At 37.4% G+C, this 27,981-nt stretch overlaps 1 protein-coding gene and 1 non-coding gene across 3 annotated transcripts in view; one reads left to right on the forward strand and one right to left on the reverse strand.

The window, feature by feature from the left end:
- CLYBL (citramalyl-CoA lyase) overlaps window positions 1–27,981 on the forward strand; it is a 291,846-nt gene that overhangs the window by 35,660 nt on the left and 228,205 nt on the right. The gene's annotated exons all lie outside the window — the stretch shown is intronic.
- Window positions 27,822–27,924, reverse strand: LOC143681887 (U6 spliceosomal RNA). Its single transcript, XR_013174938.1, has one exon. It is a non-coding gene; the product is annotated as a U6 spliceosomal RNA (small nuclear RNA).

A 27,981-nucleotide genomic window follows, 5' to 3' on the forward strand; every position in this document is an offset into this window, starting at 1 on the left:
TTGATCCTCACTCTGGTTGTTCTATCTATAATGGAGTGTAGGATATTGAAGTCTCCCAGTATTATTGTTGAACTGTCTATAGCTCCCTTCAGTTATGCCAATGTTGCCTCATGTACTTTGGAGCTCATTGATTGAGAGCATAAGCATTTAAGATTATTTCTTCTTGATGAATTGTTCTTTTTATAATATGTAGTATCCTTCTTTGTCTTATATGATGTGTTTACATTTAGTCTATTTTATTTGCTATTAATATAGCCACTCCTGCTTTCTTTTGGTTACAGCTTGCATAGAACTTCTTTTTCCATCTTCACTTTTCAATTGATTTATGTCCTTAGGTCTAAGTGTGCATCTCTTGTACACAGCATATAGATGGATTATATTTTTCAACACATTCTGCCAATCTGTAAGTTTTAATTGGTGAGTTTAATCTGTTAACATTCAAATGTGTTACTGTAAAAGCAATTCTTGAATCTACCATCTTATCCTTTAGTTTTTGTCAGATCTGTATATTCTTTTCTTTTCCTTCTCTCTTTTTTTATCCTTTAAATTACCCTTACTGGTACTCTTCAATTCTGTGCCCTCCTCAGAACTTCCCTCTCCTGCTTTTTTTTCCAGCTAACAGGACTCCCTTTAGTATTTCTTGTAGGGCAGGTCTTTTCTCAGTTTTGTCTTTGAAGAGTTTAACTTTTCCCTCACTTTTGAAGGACAACTTTGCTGGATAAAGAATATTTGGTTGGAAAGTTTTCTCTATCAGAATCTTAGATATATCAGACCACTGCCTTCTTGCCTCCATGGTGTGTGTTATGTAGTCTGAACTTGTGTGGTTTCCCTTGTATGTGGTAAATCACTTTTCTCATGCTGCTTTCAGGACTTCCTGTTTCTCTTCACCATCTAATTTATATGTGTCTTGGAGCAGGCCTATTTGGGGTTATTCTATTTGGGGTCCATTGGGCCTCTTTGATTTGCATATTTATGTCTTTTATAAAGGTTGGGAAGTTTTCTCCGATTACATCTTCAGCTAGCCTTTACAGGGTGTTCTAGTTTGCTAGCTGCCAGAATGCAACACACCAGAGACGGGCTGGCTCTTAATAAAAGGGGATTCATTTCATTAGTTCTTCAGAGGAAAGGCAGCTAACTTTCATCTGAGGTTCTTTCTTACACAGGAAGGCACAGGGTGATCTCTGTTGGCCTTCTCCCCAGGCCTCTGGGTTCCAACAACTTTCTCTGGGGTGATTTCTTTCTGCATCTCCAAAGGCCTGGGCTGAACTGCTTGGGCTGTGCTATATTGAGCGCTCTCATTTAAGCACCAGCCTATTAAATCAAACATCATTCATTGCAGCAGGCTCGCCTCCTAGCCAACTGCAGATGTAATGAGCAACAGATGAGGTTCACTTACCATTGGCTCATGTCCACAGCAACAGAACTAGGCATCTTCATTTGGCCAAGTTGATACCTGATCCTAACTACCACACAGGGTTTTACTCTTCTCCTCTCCTGGGACACCAATTCTTATATTTGCATGCCTTTTGTTGTCCATTATTTCCCTGAGATCCAGTTCCATCTTTTCCATCTTTCTTGCCATTTGTTCTTCTCTGTGCTATAGTTCAATTGTTCTGTCCCTTGGCTCACTTATTCTTCCTTCTACTTCTTCTAATCTGCTATAGTGTGACTCTACTATATTTCTCATTTGATCTACAGTATCTTTCATTTCTATGAGATCTGTTATATTTCTATTTAATCTTTCAGATTCCTCTTTATGCTCTTCCAGTCTTCTTGATATCCTTTATTTCTTTATAAATATCCTTGTGTAGTTGTTTCATGTTCTGTGATTGCTCCAGTGTTGTGATTTGGTCATCAATAGCTGGCCCATTTCTGCCTGGATCTTCACGTGTTTTATGATTTTCTGTTGTGTTCGGGGCAAGGAATCAGGGAGAGGCTAGGACCTGAAGATGAACTTTGGACTGAAGTACCCTCTCCTACTTCCTCTTCTCCAAAGAGGGCCTTTTCATCACACCTTCTTCTGCCCTTTGGAAAACTGTGGCCATCAATGACTGTCCTCACAAGGAACTATCCTGAGTGCCACTATTTTTCAGAATGTTGGCTAATGGCATAATCACTTCATCTCTTTAGAAATATTACATGGTACTAAGTTTCTAATAACAGGATATCTGACTGTAGAATTTTCTAAGAAGTTAGATATGAAGCTTAGGAAGTGGATGGGCATGGATGAAGCCATGATAAATGATCAGTGAGGCTGTGTCCAGAGGAAAGCTGATGACACTCAGCAACTACCTTCTTTGGTAACAGTTATTTTCTCCAGTGAGAGCTTTGGAACAGCCTAGGTCTGATTGATGTAATTTCTGAAAATAGCCTTCGGTCAAACAGTTTCCTTAACTAAATGTTGCAGTGGCCGCTCTGTTGGAGCTGCCATTTTATGTCTGGCTCCCTGTGGGGAAGTCTACAGGTGCAGGTGGCCGAAAGTTTAGGAATGCAGTCCTCTAAGAATGCAGGGAGAAAAAGCTGTATTCCTTGGGAAGGGGTTATTAGTAGGTTTGGCTAATTTTTTTTAAGATTCGAAGAGTTGTTCATTATAAAAACAATTTGCTTTCCGATCCCGAATACAGTTGGAGCTGTGTTCTGTTGTTACACATGGCTCATTTATTTCTCTACACATGGCTCATGATCTCAGTAGGTTAAGTTTAGAATTTTATTAGGTAATTAAGAAAATGTCAAGGAAATAGTATTTGTGTTTTCATTTAGAACACTTGGATATGAACTTAAATCCCTTGTAATTCAAATAGGCTTAATTTATTTCATGTTGTTACTTTAATGTTTTATAGTTGATCAATTAAATATCACACTTGAATGATACAGACAATAAAAGGGCCCCAGAATCGAGGTGTGTAGTTTTAGGTTTTTGTTTTTGTTTTTGTTGCCCATTATAAAACCAGATTTAGGATGGCTTTCACTTTATTTGCTTTGATTTTATGTTTTGTTTAACTTTTAAGATGTTAATCTAATCTAGGAACTGTCGTGCTCACTATTGCTCCACAACATTCACTCCTGGATTCTAATTCTGAAAAGCTAGAATCTATGTAGTTTTGTATGTATATAACCAAGTTTTTTTCATTGAATCTACTTCCAAGTTTTCTTTTCTTTAAACAATGTGGAGATAAATGTCCCTCTACATAAATCTCTGTGGTTTCTCTTACAAAGAGATTAAAATTCTGTATGATTAACTAGCTGGGTCAAATAGTATGCACATTTTAAGGCTTTTGATGCATGTTGTCAAATGCATCCCAGAAATGGTGTGTTAATATATACCTGGTTTGTTTTCCATTATTCCTTTTTAGAGGCTTATCCACCCATTTTCCTTGGCCTTATCAAGCTCATTCATGGATAAAGAAAATAAGCACAAAGAGTCTTGCTGGTTGCACGACTGGCAGAGCCACTCCAAAAGAGACCCCCATCCCCAGCTGCCAGCAGTGTAGGATGTAGTACTGAGCAGCTTACAGGTATTTCTGTAAATGACCTGAAATTTGACATCTTCTTCAAGCTCTCTTCCAAACTACACACCACGGGTAACATAATTTCTCTTAGTTAGGGTTTTGAGATTGACAATAGCAGTAGATCTAATAATAAAGGAATGAAAGTAAATCGACTAGAGAAAGTAAAGATCTTAATTTAATAGAATGCTTAGCATAATCAAGCCTGTCTTAACTGTTTCTCCTTGCTAAATTCTGACTGAGAAGGCAGAGTGCCTCCATAATGTGTTATATATATTTGCAGGGCACTTTTCAAATATTAATATCCAGAACACCCAAATATTGGAGGTGGGGGGAGGCAAGTTTCTGTATTATTGCCCTGCTTGCCACCTCCAGTGAAATTAGGGTGTTTAATTTACTAATTACTAAATTAATTAATTTAATTACTACTAGTGGTAAACTGGTGCTCATTGTTAACTGACAGTCCTATGGTGCTAAAAAATTTTTATTTTCGAAAATAAGGACCTCTGTTTTATATAACTACATATGGTCATTTTAAAACATCTTTGCATATTTATACATTGTACTACTTTGCCTTGGAAGTGATTCATGTCTGTTTTAAAGCACTTACACTTGACTTTAATTTTTTAGTCTCACAGTATTCTTTGAGAGAAGGAAGATATATCCACTTTAATTTTTGACCAAAAACAAGTCTAAGAAATTCAAAAAAATAACAAAAAACAAAGTCCATAGCATACACTTGTGGACACTGGAGGGCGATCTAGCAACAGGAGATGTAAATTGTCTCGTAGTCTGGCGGGGCTGCTCCTTACGAATTTGCCTTTTTCAGAAAAAATATGAGTTTTCTTTTTTGTGTTAATTTTTAAGTCAAACGAAAGACGCATGAATGATTGAGAAAAATTCTTATACTTGCTTATAGACGTTCCCTTTAAAATTTTATAAGGAACGCAAAAAGTAGCTCCCCGCCCCACCCGCGTGTTTACTGCGCCCTCCCCCGCTCGGCTCCAGCCGTGCGGGGCTCACGGCACCTTCGCAGACCCGGTCCTCCTTCTGTGGAGCTCTTCGCCTTCCTTCTGGGGTGCTGGTCCTGGAACTTCCTGTCTGGGGCATTTTTCCCCTTCCTGTCTGAGGCTGCTCCCTCTCATTGAGTCGGCTCATTGTCACCTTAACAAGAGGTTGTTCCTGACAACCCTGTTTAAGATAGCAAACCCTCCTCCCCCCACTGGCCTCCGCGCTCTCATCCCCCTCACTCTGCTTACTGTTTTTTTTTACTACTCTCATTTCCATCTGACATGTTACTTGCTATCTGCACGCTGCTACCCCCTTCCTTTCGAATATAGAATCTATGGTTTTTGTATTTATGTACCACAGAACCTAGAACAGTGCCTGGCACATAGTAAGTGCCCAATATAAATTTGTTGAATGTAAAAAAAAAACAGATTTAGGAAAGAATGAATTTAAGATAGTGTTTCTGGAGGTTAGTGCTTGTTTTATAAAGGATACAGAAACATGATGTTAAGGTTTGAGCCTAAAGTGAATTTCTTTGAAATGGTGATAACATCTTTGAATTATACCAGTGAGTCATCAATCACCCTTGAGTGGTTTCTGCCTTCAAGATTAAAGTAGAAACCTATTCTAACTCCTAAAAATAGTATTGGTTTAACATCCCCTATTAGTGACATTCAGGTTTTTCTTACAAATGTGTATTTTTTAAAGTTCACAAAATAAGATTAATAATTTTCTGCTATAAGCAGGAAGAACCTGGGTTAATACTCTGGGGTTCTAGTCCAGTACTGATTCTGCAGTTAGCCTCTGACCATCTTCAAGACCCTTGTCTAAATTGGATGTTATTTTTCTCACCATTAAAACAAAGATGATGGACTAGATGGCTCCTGCCAGTTGACACTCCAAAATCTAGAAGGGAATTATTGACCTAAAGTAAGAGGATCTTGGAGAATTCAGAAATATACAATATATGTTTTTTTAAGCTTTGAGTTATTTTGGTCCATTTCAGCTCAATTTTAGTGAAGATTGAAGATAATAAAAGCTCTGCCTCCCCAAAATTTATGTACAACTGTACCAAATTGACTTTATCTCCTTTTCCCCTCATGTTGGGAGATGTTTCTGTTCTGCTGTTGTTTCTCCTGGAGCCTTAGGTCCCCATCCCCTCAAGGGAAGGAGATATCTTTGTATTTTTAACTCTCTCCCTGCAGCAGCAAGTATGTTCAGGTGCTCAGGCTCGTATCAAATGGCTGATAACTGACACGGGAAAGATTGGGGGTCTGTGATTTTTTAATAATTCAGGCATGCTGGAATATGGAACTAAAAGAACCAGCATTGCTGACCTTGTGTAGTATACCCATGAAACCAGAGGACTTGCTGTTCCTTCCCTCTCTGCTTTGCTTACTACCTTTCTTCCATCTTTTATTCCCTTCCTCTAACCCCTCATCTTTCAAATTCTACTCGTCCTCCAAGCCCGCCTCAGATGCCATGTCTTCCTTGGAAGCCTCCCTTCCCTAGACCTCTCAACTGCAGCCATCTCTCCCCTCCCTCAGAAGCCCTGTCCTCTTCCAGCAGTCCTTGACGCCTTTTTCCTCCATTAAGTTTATCTAGGTTCAAAGCTCTAAGGGGTCTCTCATGCCTCAATCTTCATTCCCTAACCACAGCTCATCTGTTGCCAGGTCTGTTGATTTTTTTCCTTCATTTATCAACTATTTCTCCCACTGTACTAGTTTTCTATTGTTGCTGCAACAAATTCCACAAATTGAGTGTCTTAAAACAACACAAATTTATTATTTTATAGTTCTGAGGGTGAGAAGTCCAAAATGGGTCTCAGTGGTCTAACATCAAGGTGTCAGCAGGGGTGCGTTCCTTTCTGGAGCCCCTAAGGGAGTGTTGGTTTCTGGTTTCTAGGGGCTGCCCACATTGCTTGATTCATGGCCCCCTTCATCTTCAAAGCCGGCAACAATGGGTTCGTTCTTATCATGTTGTCATCACTCTGGTTCTCTCTCTCCTGCCTCCTTCTTCAACATGCAGGGACCCTGTGATTGCATTAGGCTCACCCAGAAAATCCAAGATAAACTCACCATCTCAAGGTCAGTTGATTAGTAAACTTAATTCCATCTACAGTCTTAGCTCTCCTTTACCATGTCCCTAGCATAATCATAGGTACTGCAGATTAGGACAAGGACATTTTTGAAGGTTGTGCCAGTTTGAATCTGTTGTATTCTCCAGAAAAGCTATATTCTTTAATCTTCATTCAGTATTGCTGGGTGGATCTCTTTGATCATTTCCGTGGAGATGTGACCCATCCAATTGTGGATGGTAACTTTTGATTGTATGGTTTCCATGGAAATGTATCTCCACCCATTCAAGGTGGGTCACATAATGGGATACTTAAAGAGGTAAACATTTTGGAAAAAGCTTTAAAGCCATTAGAGTCCACACAGCCAGAGGCCTTTGCAGATGAAAAAGGAAAATGCCCCCGGGGAAGCATTATGAAACAAGGAGAGAAAGCTAGCAGATGTCGCCATGTGCCTTCCCAGCTGACAGAGAAACCCTGAACTTCATCAGTCCTTTCTTTGGAGTTAAGGTATTTTTTTCTCGATGCCTTAGTTTGGACATTTCTCTGGCTTTAGAACTGTAGGCTTGCAATTTAATAAATTCCCTTTGTAAAAGCTATTCCATTTCTGGTATATTGCATTCCAGCAGTTTAACAAACTGAAACAGTAGTCATTGCTTTGCTGTCCACAGCCACCATCCTAGGTTCAGGTTTGCGCTCTTATAATAGCCATCTAACTAGCCACCCTCCTCACCACCCTCATTATCTGCCACCTGCGTCAATACTGAGATGTATATTCTATCATCAAGTCTCATTTCTGCCTCCAAAAATGTCTCTTACATCTATCCCTTTCTTTTCATCTCTGCTGCTACTACTACAGTCCAGCCACTGTCGTCTCTCATTTGGACAACTGTGAAAGGTGGGTCTTTGACATCCGCTCACCTCCCTCCAAGCCATTTTTTAATACACAAATTGGTTCATTTCACTTTTTTGTTTAACTTCCTTCCCATCACATCTTAGAATAAAACCCAGCCCCTTAATGGTGAGAAAAGGGGAAAATTCAACTTCCCCATGTGGAAAATTATTGATATTCTCACAAGCATTGGAGACAACCAAAGTGATAGGCCAAGTCCTCAATCTTGGAGTTTGTTCATATGAAACTTATTCCCACAAAGGATAGGCTAAGCCTACTTAAAATTAGGCCTAAGAGTTACCCCCAGAGAACCTCTTTTGTTGCTCAGATGTGGCCTCTCTCTCTTAGCCAACACAACAAGCAAACTCACTGCCCTTCCCCTCTCTTCATGGGACACGATTCCCAGGGGTGTAAACCTTACTGGCATCATGGGACAGAAATCCTAGAATGAGCTGGGACTCAGCATCAAGGGATTGAGAAAACCTTCTTGACCAAAAGGGGGAAGGAGAAATGAGACAAAATAAAGTGTCAATGGCGGGGAGATTTCAAATAGAGTTGAGAGGTTATCCTGGAGGTTATTATGCATTATATAGATATCACCTTTTTAGTTAAGGTATATTGGAGAGGTTGGAGGGAAGTGCCTGAAAATGTAGAGCTGTGTTCCAGTAGCTATGTTTCTTGATGATGATTGTATAATGATATAGCTTTCACAATGTGACTGTGTGATTGTGAAAACCTTGTGTCTGATGCTTCTTTTATCTACCTTATGGACAGATGAGTAAAATATATGGATTAAAAATAAATAAATAATAGGGGGAACAAATGTTAAAATAAATTTAGTTGATGAAATGCTAGTGATCAATGAAAGGGAGGGATAAGGAATATTGTATGTATGAATTTTTTTCTGTTTTCTTTTTATTTCTTTTTCTGAATTGATACAAATGTTCTAAGAAATGATCATGATGATGAATATACAACTATGTGATGATATTGTGAGTTATTGGTTATATACCAAGAATGGAATGATATGATATGAATGTTCGTGTTTGTATGTTATGTTTAAAAATAATAATAATAAATAAAGTAAAATAAAAAAGGCAACCACACACAAAAAAACCCCAGGCCCTTCCCTTGATGCATGCGTGATCTTATCCCTGCCACGTCTCCCTTCTTACCTCCTTCCATGCCCCTCACACTTTCTGCTCACTCCAGCCTCAGTGGCTTTCTCCCATTTCCTCGGACAAGGAAGGCAAAGACCATGGGATTTGAGACTCAGAGAGGTTCAGAGACTCCCCCCAGGTTACATAGATCTGAGCTAGAATCTGGCCCTTCCACTCAGTAGCCCTGTCACTCCAGTTTCCTCATCTGTTAAAGGAACACACGGTACTTACACAGGGTGGTTAGAGTTCAGTGAGATGATGCACTGAGTGCTTGGCATGATGCCTGAGAACCGCAAAAGAAAATAAGATATATGAAAACCTCGGAGAGGCGGGATGACCAGAAGTTTGTCCTTCCAGGTGTCCTCTCCACCGCAGAGCGCCTGCACAGGGGACACTCAGGTGTGCATGTTGCATTTCCCTGTCAGTGTTTGGTCTCCACTCCTTTGTGTCGCTGCCCAGCACCATGCCTGCTGCATAGTAGGCGCTTATTAAATAATTCTTGAATGAATGAATCATCATATGGCCACAGTAAACAACACATTACTAATTATCCATTTGACATGAGAGGGTGGAAAGGCAAACTTTTGATATGTGAGTGTGGGTGTATGTATGTTTTCTTAGATTATAGATTTGTCTAAACATTCCTGCTAATTTAAGATGTCAAATCTGAAGGCTCTTTCTTGGCTTGGATTTTTGAACACAGGCCAGGGCTGTTTTCAGATTCCCCAGTCTTTTCCTTTTGGTGAAAGAATTTTCAAAAGGATAATGGGGGTGTCTTCTATGCAAACTTTTTTACGGTGTTTGCTTACAGAACTGCCGTGTTATGAGCTATGTGGAGAGGTGAAACCTTAATGTCTGACATGGCACTATCTCAACACCAAGGTGTCAGCCAGAACAACCTGGCTGCTCTTATTCGGTGTGCCCCGGAGCTCCCCCCAGTGAATGTCTGCCCTGGCTCATTCTCTTTTCAGATTTCCTCACCTGTTGAACACACCTCTTTTCCTCAACTCAGGACCAGCTCAGTCCCCAAAATGTGTATGAAAAGAAGTCATGGTCTTTCAGAACAGTGGAAGCCTCTTAGCAGAATCCAAAACAATATTCACTTTCATTATGAACTATTCTTTTCTGTCTTTTTTTTTCTTTCTTTCTCAGCCCTCATCATTCCTGCACCCCAGCCCCAAACATCTCCAGTGGTTACTCGAATGAGGTGCCGAGAGAGGGCAGGGACTCACAACTTTGGCTCTGTTGAATAACTGAGCTGCTTTGTTCTCATATTTTCTCCATTCTGGAGTTAATTAATAAACCCACAATCTTATTTTGAGTCTTATTTACTCTGCTCAAAATAAGACTCCCACCACTTGGAGTACTACTATTCCTTTGATGCCATGTGGACTGTAAGCTCCTTGAGGACAAGTCACCATGTTGCTCTCCTTTCTCTCTTCACAGTGGAATTGTTAACTGCTGTGTTTTTGGAAGCAGCTGGGTGGCTCCACACATTCAGTTTTGTGTGGGAACCGCTAAACATTAGCAACTAGCCAGTGACCAACAGTGACTAACAGTTTTTAGGCTCTGCGAACATTTAATGTATTAAATGAGGATCCCAGGCATCAGTTAAAGAAACAAATTTTAAAGATGGGAACAGCACTTTTGGCACAGGTGCACTTTACTAATTAGCATACTGATTGGGGGAATTAGTAAAAATGTTAGTATTTCCAGGATTATTGTTAATGAGGGAGAAGAAACTTAACTTTTTTTAATCTTCACAACCATATGGTTTACTGCTTCATGTGTGGGGTATTATGTTTTGTTTTTTTTTGATGTGTTCTTAAGTTTGGTTTCCGTTTTAGTAAGAACCAAACTTTTCTTGTGGAACCCATGATTTTAATTATCAATTAAATCAAATGGGGGAAGTTATTTATTTCATAGAACAAATTTTTAAAACAGAAAATTCTATAATATATAAATGTATAATTTTAAAATAAAAGGTACATATAACAGTCCTTTTAATTATTCAGTAATTTGTCATATATTCTTTTGAAAAGAATGAGAATTTTGTCCCCTACTAAATCCTAGGCTCCATAATAATTACCAAAGCCATTCCAAAAAATGGAGAAGGAAAGAAAATTTACAGAGTGTCTTTTATGTGCTAGGCATCTGTGAGGAACTTCATTTGACAGAACTCCTTTAAGGCATGGTCTATTTTCCCCAGAAGTACGCAGTCTCTGGTGGGTGACTGGGTGAGGAGACGCCTAAAAAAGCAGTTCTGCCACTGTTGTAGCTCATTCGAGCAGCCAGCATAGTACCTTGGCACGTGGTAGATTGTCAATAAATGGTCATTGAACTGATTGTATCATGGAAGTGCTGAAGCAAGAATAAGTACAAAATGCCACAGAAATACAGAGGAGGAACTGACTTTCAGAGGGAACTAGAAACAAGTCACAAGGAAATTGATCTTCGAGCAGATTTTAAAGGAGGAGAAGAGAGGATTGGCAGAGAGAACTGCATGTGCAGAGGCACAACTAGAGAGTTATGAGCAGTTGTTATAGAGTGTGGGTTCCTGGTGGGAGGCAGGCTGGTAGGAAGCTGAGTACGTTGGGACTAGACTGTGCAGAGCTTTCGAGCCCAGATCAGGATTTCAGATTTATATCTTGTTGGCAACAGGGAGCCAGCAGTGATGTTTAATCTCTCTCAACCTCCATCAAGTTAGCTATGTACTCTGTAACCTGCTGTACGTGATAGTCCATGCCATTTCAAACCTCTTGCCTTACTCTTCTATTTTAATTACATTCAAAATGAACTGGGAAACCTAATTGGAATAGAAAAAAGTGATGAAACTCAGCAGCTGTCGGGCAGGCCAGTTCATCCTTTCCTTATAATGTATTTGCTACATGTAAATAGCTCTTTAGTTGGAGCTTTCAGGTGACTTCATTTCTCTGAGTACTATTCACTTAGCTTCATACATCTGCAGTTAATTTGTTAAGAGACCTTAATGAGAAACTTCAAACAGTTTAAATGTCAATTACCAAAAAAATGAGGTTTTCAAGTTCCAGTAATCTGCCCATATTGGGCATCGAAATGTGATCCCAGGTGGATATAATTTAAGACAGATGACATTCCAGAGCTTCAGTTACAAAGAACATACATATTTTTAAGACTAACAAGCTCCTACCCTGTTGTAGCTACACTTGGAAGACTTTGCAGTTTTGTCTTATCTGTGGACTCCATGCTCAAAACTTTCAATTTGCTGCTTTCATACTGGTTCCTATTTTTGGCCGAAAGATCCAAAACCTAAGATGTATAAAAAAAATGTTGAGAATATAGCAAATTGTTATAATAATTCTAATTTGCAATCCTATACTTTTGAGAGGTAAAGAGTATTCATGAGGTACTTTATCATAGATATATTCTTAATTAATGGGATGATGTTATTTCTTAAACAGAAGTCACGGTTTGTTTCTTGTTTCTTGCTGCTCCCACTTTATTTTTCCTGTCTTGTTCTTGCCTTTGCCTCTATTTTTTATTAAGATAAAATGCATGAAGAAAGCATTGAATATGGTGATGAGTATTATTTTTTACAGCAGGCATAGTTGACTGCATGCAAAATAAATTAACTTCGTATTTTCTCTGCAGGTCAGTTAGTAGGTGCTACATCCTTAGTCGTTTGTGCTACAAAGTAAATAATTTCTGGCAGCTGGTTTAGTTTTCACCACTTCTAAGTCTATGACAAATGATCTTGAAAGATCTTTGGTCTTAAAAAGCAAAACTTTTTCTGCACAGTTTTAAGTTTAATTTTCTTGTTTCTTGAAGGCTCTTTTATGTAAACCATTTATGGCAATGGAATTTTGTTTTATTTTAATTTGAAATTTTAAAAAGGTTTTTTAAACCAGTTAGGATAGGCCATATTGAAATGTTTTTCACATTTTTGGCATTTAAAAGTTAATTTGCCTTTAATGTTTTTAAAAGCTACTAAGAAAATAAGGTTCCCCCCACTAATAAGTTATTATATATTAGTCAGCTGCTTTTGAAAATTAAGAAATTATCTTTGATTTATTTTTTTCTTTCAGAAGAAATAGTTATAAGTATTTTGAGATCCACATTCATTAACGTAGCCTGCCATAATTCACTTTCAAAACTTATAGTCATATATACAAAGTTAAATATACTTGAACATGTAAATTTTATGTATTTTCTGGTGTTTATCAACCCCATTTTAAAGACTTCTAGGATTTGTTTTCTTTCAAAAGCAGCTCATTGGTACTGTATTTGGCATGTTGCAAGTTGTTAAAACTTTATATAAATGCAGAGGTACTAAAATGTGCAGTTTACAGAACCCGTTGGGACATTTTTACTTGTATTACTAACGTGATCACTTTCCCAAGTACAATAATTATTGTTTTTTGAGTATATGTACGAAACTGATAGATGACTTATCTGATTGAAATGTGAAATTTAACATGTATTCTCCAGTTATTATTTCTCAATGTGCAAGATTGACTTATATCAATTAAATGTATATTTAAGTAAAAATATAAAGCATCATTTGCTTAATCAGCTTTACAGCTGTGAATTTAGGATGCGATTTCACATCACCTCTTTCTCCAGAGAGACAATTTGAGGACTTACTCCTCATCTTTCTAAGTAACATAGTAGAGCCTATTTGGGCTAACCATCAGCCTTGGGAGTTAAAGCAATCATTTAAAATATTGAGTGGAAAAGTTCCTTGCACTTGGCAAAAATCAGAAGGCCAGGAGTGAGAGACATGTTCTCATCCTTTCCCTGGTGGCTCCTCACCTGTGAATTCACACTAGGGTGGTAATAAAATTGTAGGGGCTCATTTTATGTGAAGCCATTAGCAGCATGAGAATTTGGGACTAGCTGCCTCTCATACTTTAAGGCACTGGAAGGTGTTATTTATAAGCATGGAGGGGCTGCAGGAAGGCAGAACAGGCTTGTAAACCTTAACTTTAGGCCCTAGACAGTAATCAGTTTGTAATATAAAGTCTTAGGTTATCAGAATCACAAATGTGCCTTTAACTGTCAAGGGAAAATCCCATGAAATATCTGTCTATAAAAGGCTGATACAATTGCCTGTTATTTCCTCCTTGTTATTATGATATTATTTTCTATTTGTGTCTCTATGGATAGGGTGGAAGGGAAGAGGACAGTGTTGCAAGTCTACAAATAAGTAGAACTGTAAATATTTTTCTACAAAAACCAGCTTACCATGATGACAGTTGTATCCAGCTAATTTGGAGGTTTTATCTTGACAGAGCCATTGTTTCACAGTTCCTGCTTTTCTATGTCATGGACTCTGAGTTCCAAGACTAAGACAGGTGTATGACAGGCAGGCCCCTTGGGTTAAGGAGGAGTTGACGAGCATTTTTAGCATTGGTGTTGGGTACTGGGTTTTGCTTTAGTAGGTGGAGGGTTCTCTGGCATGGGAACTGGATTGGTGCTTGGCTGCCTGACGATGACCATTATCCCCCACAGTGGGCCAGCCCAACTTCAGTATTTTTATAGGTGATCCCTGGATGGGTTCTTTAAATGAAATCATGAAGAAAAACAAAGATTAGATGAAAATTCATGAATCCATTTTATAGATCTAGAACAGTCTACAGAGTCTCCTTGGGTATAACAATAGGTATAACCAGCATGCTCCATGCTTTACCCGCTGACAAGTACAAATGTCTGTTTAAATCTCAATGCTCCAAGTACCCACCTGCTTGCCCTTCCCAACTACTTTGAAGCCAACTACTTTGGTGTTAGATGTGTACCCTGTATTACCTTTAGTTGGCCCCTCATTTGGGTCAGAGCTGTACCCTGCTGCTAAGTAGGTGGTCTTCCTGCTCTTGGATCCAGTCACTGGTTCTGCTTGTAGACCTTCTCAGCACTGTGGACTTACAGAGCTTGTCTCTTTCTCTGACCAGTAGTAAAATATCCTCTCTGATTGTCATAGGTGACTCTGAGGGGTTCTCACAGAAGAAATTGTAGGCCTTGAGTAATATTGCTTTCCTTCATATCAAGGTCCAATTTTTTCCAAAGAACGCAGTTGGGATTGGACTAGGGAGAAGTGGCCCCATGCCAAGGGATCGGCATTATCTGGGAGAAACCACTGCTCCTTCTGGATCCCACTGCTCAGGATTCCTGTTTTAAGCCTAGTTCCTTTTTAGGACTTCTTCTTTAACCCAGGAGATTAAAATATCCATTCCTTTTTGAGGATTTCAGACTGTTCCAGTGTATGCCTTTTTGCTCAGAAATGGTGCTTATTCGTTTGAAGGTAGGCTCTGGTAATGCATCTGCTCAAAATCACCAGGCCAAGGGATCTCCCCTCATGAAGAAAACAGCAGCTGGAAGCAAAAAAAAAAAAATGCATGTAAAAGTAATACATTTTTTTCAGGGAGAATACACAAAAAAACTTTAAACGGTGGTTACGTTTGGGGACAGAGATTGGGAGCTTGGAGTATGGTAATGGAAACAATTTTTATTTTGTGCTTTTCTGGATCATTTGAATGCTTTTTAATGTACATGTGACACTTTTATTTTTTAATTAAGTTACAGTGTTGTAAAATATTTGGAAAAAATAGAGATACTTGGTATGAGGTGAGAAAATAATATTGTGTCCACCAGATAAGGAATATGACAGAAATGAAGAAAATGTGGATTGGGAGTCAGGATCCGAGGTTTCTTCCAGGATTCTAGTTTTCTTCCCTATACTGTCAGTAAGAAACTCTGCCTTTTGACAGATTGTGAAGGATATAATGCCACAGATAAGTGTTTTCTGGCATCTGACATTTTTCTCCCTTTCCTCCATCTTCTTCCCCATCCTCAGACTTCCCTTCTGGCACACGAGCCCAGGCTCTTGTGTCGTCCTTGAACGACTCCTGCAGCTCTCAAATTATCTCCTCAGCACCTCGATTCCCATACACATCTGACTTAATGCTTACTCACATGTGAGTGACTGATGCTCACATGTGTCAGAGTGGCCTCTGTTCCTGGGTTCTTCATCTTAAGGGACAGTACCAGCACTTACTCCATCCACCCAACCCAGGAGCTAGAGAGTCCTTGGCTCATCTTTTTAACAACACCAGATACACTCAGTCCCCAGGCCCTGCCTGTTGGTCTAAACACGTCTCCGTTCCATCTCTTCTCTCAGTCCTCTCCCAGGGCAGAATTGACCCTTCCCCATTCATTGTTCACAGGATGAAGTTCACATTCTTTAGCACAAGGCCCAAAGCCCAGCCCTTATCTTATGTCCAGCCTTATCTTTCACAGTTTAGGTTATGGTCACCATTGCAGGAGTCCTTTATCATGTTTACATTCCTCCTGGTTTTGCACATATCATTCCTTCTTCCTGTGTTCCCTCCTTGTCTCCTTCACACAGCATATTATTCTCACCTTCAGAAATGCCTTGCCCTTAGAAGTATAACTATCTGTTGCCTGCCAGGCTGGACCAAGTGGTTCTCCTTTGTCCTCCCATAACTCTTGTAATGCTCTCCTGCTGTTGGGGAGACCATGTGGATTTGTGGGAAGAGGTCAGGGTTCTGGAGTTGGGTAGTTTGGTTTCAATTCTGGTCCTTTAATTTCCTGGCTATATGAGCTCAGACCAGTTAATCTCCTCCAACCTCAGTTCCTCACCTGTATACAGTGGCAATACTATTAGTTATTTTGCCATGGCAGAAGGGTTAAAAATAATATATGTACAGTACTTATTAGCATGTGTTTATTATGGCTGCTATTCTTATAACATTTTTTACTTTGTATTGCGTTTACCTGCTTAAATGTCTGGTCTTCCATTAGACCTATTCTTTCTTTGAGGCCAGCAGTGCTTACTAAGTGTTTGTTGAAATGAACTCTTGAAGATAGGTTTGAATTTTAAGAGAATAGGCTAGCTAACTTAAAGGAGTGATTATCATTGGCTCTGATTGTAAGATTTCTCATAATGTGAAATTCAGAGCTTTGGGCATCTTTTCAGCAGGGACTCCTCAGATTTTATCTTCTAAGTTTAATCTCCCCAGATACACTAATTCTACCTTTGCAGAGCACTTTACTTTAGATATTGTGATCTCTTCTTCATTGCTCACCCTTGCTGCAGATCATTAAATGTCTAGATAAATTAGGATTATTAGTTTATACCAAGGTCTTTGTTTGCTTGTTTGGGAAGTGCATGGGCCAGCAATCGAACCCAGGTCTCCATCCTGGCAAGCTAGAATTCTACCACTGAACTACCCGTGCACCCCCCAACAATAACTACTTTTTAATAGACTCTGAGTTGCAAATTACTAAAGGTACATATAAATTTATATTTTAAAGAAATCAGGGTTGCAATAAAAGCCAGGGGTTCATAGTACACCGCTCAGGGGCAGGGAATGTAGGGTGGTACGGGAATTGCTTTACACTAACTAGGTCCTTCACCTTATAAGACGATTCTACCCAGATTTCTTTTAAATAAATAATAGTCTTGGAATATTTGAAATCACTGAATTCCCTCACAACACCTCCCCCAAATTTTCACATCAACATTTCAGAAACGTACTTTCTATTACATTTGTGTCATAAAAGCAGCAGCAATGGCAAACATTTAAGTCCGTAACTTGATTAATTTGAGCAGATATTCAATATAATTAAAATGAAACAAATGAATTTTTAATCATCTTGAACAACTGCTAATTAGATCTACAGTCATATATCTTACCCTACAGATAAAAGAAAGATTAATTTTCATTTTGCTGGCATAAATACAAAGAACCTTGGGGATACTTAATATCTAACAACTGTATAAATGCAATGAATATACTTGTCAACTATACAAGCAGGTAGGGAATGAATCAATAATACTGACATAGGTAGCATTACACACAAAGCTTCACTAGTGAACAACCAAACCATGAAATTATTGAAATCTACCAGATAAGCCATATTTGGATGCAGATCTGAAAGTGGCAAAACAATGGAGTTTGCCATTCTTTAATCTGCATTTTAGAAAACACAATTTTTTTTTTTTTTTTTTTTTTTTTTTTTAAAGGAAAGACAGAGAGAAGGAAGGAAGGATAGAAGGAAGGAAGGAAGGAAGAAAGGGAAACATCTTTAAACATTTTCTTGTTTTATTGTATTCTGTTTCTCCGTTTTTGTTACATGGGCTGGGGCCGGGAATCGAACCGAGGTCCTCCGGCATAGCAGGCAAGCACTTTGCCCGCTGAGCCACCGCGGCCCGCCCCAGAAAACACAATTTAAGTGTATAAATTAAATAACTGAAATAATCCATGAAAAATTCCAAGATTAAAAAAAAAAGTAATTTCTTTAGGAAAGCACTCTAGTTATTTTACTCATTCTTTGGAAATTGTTTCATTATAACAATGAAATGTAAATTAATGCAGATTTAACCCATAGAAAACATGTTCCTGTCCTTTTATATGTAAACCATGGACTATGGCTAATAATACCACTATAATAATATTCTTTTATCAATAGTAACAAAAGTACTACACTAATGCAAGGTCTTAATAATGGGGGTGGAATATGGGAACTCTGTATTTTCTGCAAGATTTTTCTCTAAACCTACATCTTTAATTTTTTTAAAAATGTCCATTTATACTTTGAATGGTAGAGTTAAAAAATAAACAAACTATTGATTGACTTGGTGTTTATTCATATGAAACTTATCCCTGCAAATAATAGGCTAAGCCTACTTAAAATTAGGCCTAAGAGTTACCCCCAGAGAACCTCTTTTGTTGCTCAGATGTGGCCTATCTCTGTCTCTTAGCCAACACGTCAAGCAAACTCACTGCCCTCCCCCTCTCTATATGGGACATGACTCCCAAGGGTGTGAACCTCCCTGGCAACATGAGACAGAAATCCTAGACTGAGCTGGGACTCGGCATCAAGGGGTTGAGAAAATCTTCTCAACTGAAAGAGGGAAGAGAAAAACAAGACAAAATAAAGTGTCAGTGGCTGAGAGATTTCAAACAGAGTTGAGAGGTTATCCTGGAGGTTATTCTTATGCATTATATAGATATCCCCTTTTTAGTTTAAGGTGTATTAGAGAGGCTAGAGGGAAGTGCCTGAAACTGTAGAGCTGTGTCCAGTAGACATTTCTTGAAGATGATTGTATAATGATATAGGTCTCACAATTGGACTGTGTGATTGAGAAAATCTTGTGTCTGGTGCTCCTTTTATCTACCTTGTCAACAGACGAGTAGAACATATGGAATAAAAATAAATAATAAAGGGAACAAATGTTAAAATAAATTTAGTTTGAAATGCTAGTGATCAATGAAAGGGAGTGGTAAGGGGTATAGAAAAAAATAGGAAGAACAAAGGTTAAAAATATATTGGGTAGATGGAAATACTAGTGGTCAGTGAGAGGGAAGGGTAAGTAGTATGGTATGTATGAGTTTTTTCTATTTTCTTTTTATTTCTTTTCCTGGAATGATGCAAATATTCTAAGAAATGATCATGGTGATGAATATACAACTATGTGATGATATTGTGAGCCATTGATTATACGCCAAGTATGGAATGTTCATATGTTAAGAATGTTCATGTTTGTATGTTGTTTTGTTTTGTCAATAAAAATATAAAAATAAATAAATAAATAAAAAGAAACTATTGACTGAGTGATCTACCTGTTAGCTCAATATGCTTGAGAACAGAGATAAGACCTAGTAGGTGTGACTAAGCCTCAGCTCATGCAGTAGAAGCAAATGTCTGGACCAGGCATGGCCTTAAACCTGTTCTGGGCAAGGTGAGTTGGCAGATTCTTCCTGGAGTGAGTGAGCTGCTTCCTTGGACCTTGGAGCCGTGCTGCCTGAACGCATTCCTTCCACAGGTGTTCTTTGAGAATCACTGCCTCTCTCCCTGTGGAAACTTAAAAGGGCAAAGTTTCAAAGAAGAGGTTTTTTTATGTGTGGTAGCAGGTATGATTGACTTTGTTAGGCACAGTGAGCTTTGGATCTTGTTTTCTTGGCTAATGCATGGATAAAATGATGCTTCTACTGGGGGTGCCCATGGTGAATAGGAAAAACAAGTGGTTCTGGACTCTCTCTGTACCCTAACCCACTCCATAACAATCACAGTAGCAATATGGCGCTCTAGCAAGACAAACATTGAGACCAGGGTGCAGTCTAATGTAAACCTTTTATATTTGCAAGTGCCAAGGTGGTGGAGACTGCCAAAGGTGGCAGTGTTCACCCCAACATGAAAGTACAAGGATTAAATGAAAGAATTCCCGATTTTAAGCTACTCTTCTCTCATTTGAAATCCTCCATTATAACCTATCTTTGGATGTAGATTAAGCAGTGTTTTCACTGCCCTATCCATCTCTGCCAAACCTGGTCTCTCCACATGTTGTGCACTTCCTATCTTGGCTGTAAAATATGGTAAAGGAAAAATAAATTAGCCACAGAATGTATTATATAAAAACTATTAAATTCCTATATGGTATATATATGTAAATATGAATGGTGTGTGCCCATGTCCATATACATTCATTCAATACATTCATATTTCTGAAAAACTTTAGAGGACAGTTTTCAAGCATATCAGATATATTAATTTGCATGCAAAGAAGCGAATTACAGATCATTCTTAAAGTCAGTTTAGCATTGCTATTAAATTGTACCTCCAGCCTTCACCCTGCCTTATCAGGTTGAAAAGTAATTAGCATTGCATTTCATTAAAGCACTAAGGCCTCTATTCTTACACCAAATTATTGAGAATTTTTAAAAATATAATTACACACACAAACATATATACACACCCATACAATTTAAGTGTGCCATATTCATTTCTCAAAATCATTTGAACAAATATTTATTAATCATCTATGATATTCAGATTTTGTGCTAGATAATGAAATTTTGCAGTGATCTAGACAGAACATGGAGCCAAGAGTCTAAAACAGGAATATTAAGAAAGAAGAAAGTCTCTTTAGCCAAAAATGTATGTGCATTGAGAGCTTGCTATGTCCTGGGTACTATGCTAACATTTTCAGCATTATTTCACTTATTATTCACAACAACCCTATGAAATAAATTTTATTTTCACCATTTTACTAATGCAGCATCTAAAATACAAAGAAATTAAGTTACTTGCCCAATGTTACTTAGTTAACAAATTGTGGAGCCAGGATTTGAACCTGGGTAGCATGACTCCATAGGTTCCCTCAGTGACAGTGGAGTCCTGTGCTGTTGACATTACGTCAGTTAACCCTCCCCATTTGCTAGATCAGGGAACCAAGGAACAGAGTGGGACTTAACTTCCCCAGCATCAATCTAAGAGGCAGACCTGGGATTTTACCCATGGGTCCAGCTCCAAAGGCAGGGCTCTTTCAAAAAGACTATAGTGGCTAAGTCTCTTCTGTTTACTTTTTCACCTTGGGCTAAATTTTAGGTAATAAACAATTGGATTTTGAAGAGTCATCCACCTTAAGACCATAATGAGCATAGTGGTAAAAGCCAACTAGAAAACCAGCAATCTACAAATCTTCACATTGATGAACACGGTAACCTTATAATTTGTCATCAAATCTGGACAATTTTGCAATGGAAGGGGTGCTATTGACAATTACATGGGGACATCAAGGTCAACTAGAACTGTCTAAGCCACAGCCTGTGGTCACTGTGTATACGTGCATTGTGTTATTTAGTGCCCACACAGTGTTGATAGTTTTAAGTTCCATTACTCTTTTGACTTTACAAGCTTGTAAGCCTCTAAACGAGGAGAAATGACTATATGTTAATCATTCTGTTTCATAAATATTGGTAACCATAACAATAGATACTTGGCCAAATCCAGTCCTACAGCATATGCATTTAGTCATTCTTAAAGGAGTGTATCAAAGATTTAACAATCATTTAAGTGCATTTTTATGTAACAAATCAAAGCCAAAAATAAAAATTGACATAAAACTCATCTTTTTTGTCTGTGCAAGGTAACTATATTTTCAGAACTGCAAATTGGTGTATACACCAATTTGAGCACATGATTTTAGGCACATTTATGGAACTGAATAATGGAATAGAAGATTTGGCATTGGAATTATATAGGAAAGTTATATGATTGCTGTATATATATATATATATAGTTTAAAAATTATATTCCCTATGTAAGGCAGATTTTAATCAAACAGAATGATCTGATTTTAATCTATTTTGACACTATGGAAGTAAGCTTTAAAATTTGTTAATTAAAATATTTTTAAACTTTTATTTTGAAATCATTTCAGACTTAAGGACACTAGCAAAAATAATGCAAAACCCATGCAGGAAGTTGCAACACAGATCCACCAACTTTTTTTTAGTATTTTTTTAACTTTGAAATATAACATATATAATAATAAAAGAAAAAGCAATAGTTTTCAAAAAAGTACACTCTAACGAACAGCTACAGAACAGATTTCATAGTTTGGTATGGGTTATCATTCCACAATTTCAGATTTTTCCTTTTAGTTGCTTCAAAACACTGGAGACTAAAAGAAGTATCAATATAGTGATTCAGCAGTCATACTCATTTGTTAAATCCTATCTGCTCTAACTCTTCCTTCTCCTTTGATGCTTCTGCCATTCTATAAGGATCTTTGTGCTATTGCCTTTCTGACTATGTTGATAATATAGGATAAGGGATGCAATTAGTTGATATTTTTGGAGAGGCTGGCCCCTCTGGGTAACAGGGCTTCTCGAGCCTAGAAACTCTCTGGAAGTAATGGTTTTCAGGAAAGTAAACTTAATGTATGAAACTTTTAAAAGGTCTCAGTTACAGCCCTAGGTTTCTTTAGGGTTAATAGGTATGATGTTGATTAGGGTTTGACAAACTGTGGCAATTAGCAATAGCTAGCTGAAGCTTGAATAAGAGTAGCCTCCAGAATTGTCTCTCAACTCTATTTGAACTCTGTTAGCCACTGATATCTTGTTTTGTTACCTTTCTTTCCCCCCTTTTGTCTGGATGACATTACCAATCCCATGGTCCTGGGATGGCAGTTATATCCCACATTATCAGGAAGATTTTCACCCCTGAATGTCATGTCCACGGAGGAGGGAGGGTAATGATTTTCCTTGCAAAGTTAGACTTAGAGAGAGGCCACATCTGAGCAACTAAAGAGGTTTCCTGAAAGCAACTCTAAGGCATAAATACAGTAGTCTTAGCTTTTCCAGTATAGAAATAAGTTTCATAAGGGCAAACCTCATAATTAAAGGCTTGGCCTATTTTGTTGGGGGTCTCTAATGTTTGAGAAAGCACCAGAAGTTTCCCATATGGAAAAGTTTAATAGTTCCATATTTTTTCTCCAGTCCCTTAAAGGACTCTGCCAATACTTTTTTTTAATCTTTTTCTTAAAAATATTTTTATTCATAAATGAATAAAAATTTTATTGCGAAATCTTCATACACATACAGTCCTACCATAGTGTACAATTGATGTCTCACGATATCATCACATAGTTGTGTATTCCTCACCGTGATCATTTTTAGAGCATTTGCATCACTCCAGAAAAATAAATAAAAAGAAAAAACTTATACATCCCATACCCCTTACCCTCCCTCTCATTGACCACCAGTTTTCGATCTACCCAATTTTTACCCTTTATCCCCTCATTATTTATTTATTTATTGTTTTTGTTTGGTTGGTTTTTTTATTCCTCTGTCAATACCTTCAATAAAAGGACATCAGATACAAGGTTTTCACAATCATATGGCACATTGCAAAAGCTATATAGTTATACAGTCATTTTCAAGAATCAAGGCCACTGGAACACAGTTCAACAGTTTCAGGTACTTCCCTCCAGCCACTGCAATACACCATAAACTAAAAAAGGATATCTATATAATGCATAAGAATAACTTCCAGGATAACCTCTTGACTCTATTTGAAGTCTCTCAGCCACTAAAACTTATTTTGTCTCACTTCTTTCTTCCCCCTTTTGGTCAAGAAGGTTTTCTCAGTCTCGTGATGCCAGGTCCCAGCTATCCTGCGAGTCAGGTCCCACGTTACCAGAGAGATTTATACCCCTGGGAGTCATGTCCCACCTAGTGGGGAGGGCAGTGAATTCACCTGCCAAGTTCTACCAATACTTTTTAATTATCAGCCCACCATAGTCTGGGATGTCTCCGGGTATTACTTTAAGATATACAAATTTATGAGGCTTCATTTCCATTCCAGGCTCCAAGTGTTTGGGTTGTTTAAATGAGCTATCCAGACAGGTTGATTTATATTGTGTGTTACAGAGGCCCTCCAACTTTTAACATTTTGCCACTGTTGGCATATCATTCTATTTATCCATCTCTTTATCCATTTGTGTCTCTCTATTTTCTAAACATTTGAGAGCAGACTGTATACATCATACTCCTTGAACATTTAATACTTTCATATATATTTCCTAAGAACAAGGATATTCATTTTTTCATTGTTTTCTTTAATAATAAGGATATTCATTTTTGTAACCACTCTGTACAGTTATCAAGTTCAAGAAATTTAATGTTGATATAAAGCTTGCAGTATATATTTCAGCTTTTTAAAAGGATGTATTTAATACATCCTAATGGTATCATTTTGGGCCTTTTCTTCTCCATTTTTAGATCCAGTCAAGGATCATGTATTGCATTTAATTGTCATTGTCTCTTTATTGCTTTTTTTTTTAATTGTGGAAACATATATACAACATAAACTTTCCCATCTCAAGCACTCTGAAGCATAATGTTCAGTGGGATAGATGACATTCACAGTATTGCAGTACCCTCACCACCATCCATTACAGAACTTTCCCACTATCACAAACAGAAATCCTACAGTCTTTATTCATTAACTCCCCATTCTTTCTTCCCCTTCCCCAGCCCCTGTGCTGTACTTTCTGTCTCTGTGAGTTTACATATTCTAGCTATCACTTATAAGTGGAATCATACAATATCTGTTTCTTCATGTCTGACTTATTTCACTCAACATGATGTCATCAAGTTTCATCCATGTATCAGAACTCATTTCATTATATGGCTGAATAATAGTCCGTTGCATGTCTATACAAAATTTTGTTTATCCTTCCATCTGCTGATGGGGAGTTTTATTGTTGCTACTTTTTGGTTGTTGTGAATAACGCTGCAATGAACATTGATGTACAAATATCTATTAGAGTTTCTGCTTTCAGTTCTTTTAGATATATTCCTAGAAGTGGGATTTCTAGGTCCTATAGTAATTCTATGCTAACTTCCTGAGAAATTGCCAAGCTGTTTTCCATAGCAGCTGCACATTTTATGTTCCTCCCAACAAAGTACTAAGGTTCCTGTTTCTCTACATCCTTGTCAGCACTTGTTATTTTCGATTCTTTTTAAATAATAGGATTCTAGTGAGTGAGAGGTGGTATTTCATTGTGGTTTTGATTGCATTTCCCTGATGTGTAGTGATGTTGAGCATCTTTTGATGTGCTTTCTGGCCATTTGTATATCTTCTTTGGGGAAATGTCTATTCAAGTCCTTTGCCTACTTGTTAAATTGGGTTGTTTGTCTTTTTTGTTTTTGACTTGTAGGAGTTCTTTATATAGTCTGCATTTTAAATCCTTATCTGATATGTGGTTTCCCAATATATTCTCCCATTCTCTAAGTTGCTTTTTCACCTTGATAATGTTCCCTAGACTTTAGCTAAGAATGCACAACAGTTTTTTTATTTTGTTTCCAGTTTATCTATTTTTTCTTTTGTTGCTCGTTCTTTTGGCGTAAACTGTAAGAATCCATTACCTAATATAAGGTCCTGAAGAAATTTCCCTATGTTTTCTTCTAAGAGTTTTATAGTTTTATTTGTTATATTTAGGTCATTGATCCATTTGTTAATTTTTTTTGTTTTTTTTTTAAATCATGAAAGCTGATGCTTAAAATACTGATCAACTTAAAGCATTTATTTTTTCACACAAAAGCAATTTAATGAACTTAAAAATGGCATATTTAACTATTTCATGTATTTGCTCATCTCATTATGGGTTTTGAAAATTATTTAGCTTGCAGCCTAATATACCATTTTTGTTTGTTTTTGCATGTTACTAGACTTAAAATATGAGCTAAGATTTCACTAGCTTCACTATATAAGATTGAAGGTATTTTTTGTTGTATCAGACACCCTTTTGTGTTTGACTTAATCTCATATTTACTTTTTTAAAATGGTTTGAATTATTGCTAAGGCTAGTGGAAAATATTATAAGAATAAAAATGTGTTTTTTCTCGCCAAGTTCTTTTGAGTAGTAGATAGATGTGAGAAACATTTAGCAGGTCTTCTCCTTTTCCATCCTCTACTAAGCTGTGCTTCTGAAGAAATAGTCCTACCAGAACATGCTGCAGTACGTCAGAAACACAGTTAAATTACAGATGCAACATAATCTAAAAGGAAAAATTGAGTGTGGGTTTGAAGTTGACAAGTGATGAAAGTAGCCCTGAAGTTGTCAATTAGAAACTGAAGGCCTGGAACTGATAACTTAATGGGCAGCACTCCTGCTATTTTTTCTTAAGGCCTGTAGGATTTTTTCTGCTCTGGAAATATGTATGCATGTACCCACATATAGACATATGTACATAAGTAGACATGCTTATGTATATGAATATATGGTCAGAGATAAAAATCCAAACAACTTATGCTGATAATATTTCCAAGATAATTCCCTTGGGCTTAGCAAAAATGGCAATGGCTAGTTTTTCTTTGTTTTACACTTATTATTTTTTCTAACATAGAATTTTCATTTTCAGTTTGGTTTTATAAACTGTACCACCAAATGTCAACGTAAAAAAATATAATTTTTCTATTAAGTCTTCTCTGAAAATTCTTGCATTCATTCTTGCTGTATTTTCTCTGATCATCAATTCAAGCCTTTGTGGTTTGAATTGTTTGTGGTTGGTACAACCCCAATTGATATAGTATGTTTTTGGCTGATTTTAAAATGAGTATTTAATCATTTCTAACCTGTAGGTTAAAGTGAATGGTAAATAGATACGGGTGGGAACCCAAATTGCATTTTGGTATTGAAACTGTATGAATCTTCACATTATCTATTATACTACAAAAAAAAATCATGTTATTTATTAAAAATAATCTTACAACACAGGAAGGAAAGAAAGAACAGAAATAAAAGGCCAAAGATAACTTAGTGGAGTAAGATGTTCTTGAGATTTGTACATTTTCTTTTTGAGCAAAGGACTAAATGGCAAGTCAAATTAAACCTTCTTAAATTAAATTTGAAAATGATGCTCCCCAGTCTCTTTTATTATTATTATTATTATTTTATTAGAGCAGTTGTAAGTTTATAGAAAAATCCTGCAGAATGTACAGAGTTCCCATATATCCCCCTCTCACACACAGTTTTCTCTATTGTGAACATTTTACATTAGTGTGGTACTTTTGTTACTATTGATAAAACAATATTATTGTAATTAGCTATTAACTTTAGCCTACCATTTACGTCAGGGTTTACTCTTTGTTTTTTACAGTTTATATACTTTTGGAGTATGGTTAACTTACATACAACCTAAAATTTCTCTTTTTATCCTTTTTCAAATATACAGTTCAGTGGTGTTAATTACGTTCACAAAGTTCTGCCTCCGTCACCATCATCCATTGCCAGAACCTCTCCATCACCCTAAACAGAAGCTCCCTACCATTAACGCTCTGTTCCCTTCTCCCACCTGGCGCCTGGTAACCTGTATTCTAGTTTCTGACTTTATGAATTTGCATGTTCTATCGGCGCTTGGGTTGCCTCCATCTTTTGGCAGTTGTGAATGATGTCGTTATGAACGTTGATATACAAGTATCTGTTCATGGCCCTGCTTTCAGTTCTTTGGGGTATATACCTAAAAGTGGGGTTGCCAGGTCGTATGGTAATACTATACTTAACTTTCTGAGGAATCATAAAACTATTTTCCATAGTGGTTACACCATTTTACATTCCACACACAGTGTCAAGTGTTCCAATTTCTACATGGGAATGCTTTTAGTATTTATTTGTCCCTGGAGTCATCAGAGTCATCCCTTCACCCAGAATCTTTTGACTCTTCTAAAGAGAACATGCTTTAGGTCTCTATCAGGAAGCTAGAAGGCTTTTGAATATTCTGATTCCAGCCTGCTGTCAGAAGCAAATTCTAGTGGATAATAATGGCTTGTTTTCAATACCAGCCGTAGTTTGTATCATTACTCTGGCAATAAAATCCCAAGTTTTCTTTTTTTAAAAAATGGGACACTTCACAAATTTGCATTCATCCTTGCGCAGGGGCCATGCTAATCTCTGTATTGTCCCAATTTTAGTATATGTGCTGCTGAAGCGAAAACAAAAGCCCAGGTTTTTATTGAAATGATACCCATGTATTGTGAATAACTAGAAACATT

Source organism: Tamandua tetradactyla, chromosome 4 (assembly GCF_023851605.1).
Source record: "Tamandua tetradactyla isolate mTamTet1 chromosome 4, mTamTet1.pri, whole genome shotgun sequence".
NCBI classification, from domain to species: domain Eukaryota; kingdom Metazoa; phylum Chordata; class Mammalia; order Pilosa; family Myrmecophagidae; genus Tamandua; species Tamandua tetradactyla.